Source organism: Brassica oleracea, chromosome C9 (genome assembly GCF_000695525.1).
Source record: "Brassica oleracea var. oleracea cultivar TO1000 chromosome C9, BOL, whole genome shotgun sequence".
Taxonomy (NCBI): Eukaryota; Viridiplantae; Streptophyta; class Magnoliopsida; order Brassicales; family Brassicaceae; genus Brassica; species Brassica oleracea.
The window spans coordinates 1,322,308-1,323,741 of record NC_027756.1 but is presented as its reverse complement, the minus strand read 5'-3'; positions in this window follow the sequence as shown (position 1 = coordinate 1,323,741).

Sequence of the window (1,434 nt, the reverse complement as noted above, 5' to 3'; positions counted from 1 at the left end):
AATATTGTTTTAATGCATAGTTGTATCATGAACTAACATATGATGATGGTTAATTAGGTTTGGAACCTTTGTTGTCTCAGTTTCTCTAGAATAACGATTTTATTGAGGTTTGTCCACTGATTAAGGGAGCATATGACGTTAGACTAAATTAACTGATAAAAAATAGAACGATGTCCATGTACCATGAAAGAGAGTTTAGAATAAATTAATACAAATGTAGAATATGGTTATAAATTTTAAAACAACATTAAATATTATTGTATTCAGTATATTTTGTGAAAATTCAAAATATATAACAATATTTTTAATGCATATTTGTATCATGAACTAATATATGATGATGGTATGAGTGGTTTGATACCTTTGTTATCTCAGTTTCTCTAAAATAGCGATGTTGTAGGCGGTTTCCACTAATTTAGGGAGCATACGAAGTTTTACTAAATTAATTGATAAAAAATAAAATGTGGTTAAATATTTTAAAACAGAACTAAAGATTATAGGATTCAGTATATTAACCTTTTACAGAAAAATTGAATATTTTGTAGGGGGTTAACACAGATTTTGAGAAGAATTCAAAAAATGAAAATATTGTTTTAATGCATAGTTGTATCATGAACTAACATATGATGATGGTTAGAGAGGTATGGAACTTTTGTTGTCTTCGGTTCTGTAGAATAACAGTTTTATTGGGGTTTGTCCACTGATTTAGGGAGCATATAAAGTTTTACTAAATTAATTGATAAAAACTAGAACGATGATCATGTACCATGAAATAAAGTTTAGAATACATTAATACTAATGTAGAATATGGTTAGAAATTTTAAAACAACACACAAATTTTGAGAAAAAAATCCAAAAAATGAAAATATTGTTTTAATGTAAGTTTATATCATAAACTAACATATGACGATGGTTAGAAAGGTTTGGAATCTTGTTGTCTCCGTTTCTCTAGAATAGCGATTTTATTGGGGTTTGTCCACTGATTTAGGGAGCATATAAAGTTTTACTAAATTAATTGATAAAAACTAGAACGATGATCATGTACCATGAAATAAAGTTTAGAATACATTAATACTAATGTAGAATATGGTTAGAAATTTTAAAACAACACTAAAGATTATATGATTCAGTATATTTTTCCGAAAAAAGAATATTTTGTACAGGTTACACATAGATTTTTGAGAAAAATTCAAAAAATATGTCAATATTGTTTTAATGCATTTTCGTACCATGAAATAACATATGATGATGGTCATAGAGGTTTGGAACTTTTGTTGTCTCTGTTTCTCTAGAATATTGATTTTATTGTGGTTTCTCCACTAATTTAAAGAGCATATGAAGTTTTACTAAATTAATTGGTACAAAAATAAAAATATGCCCATGTACCATGAAAAAGAGTTTAGAATACATTAATACAAATGTAGAATGTGGTTA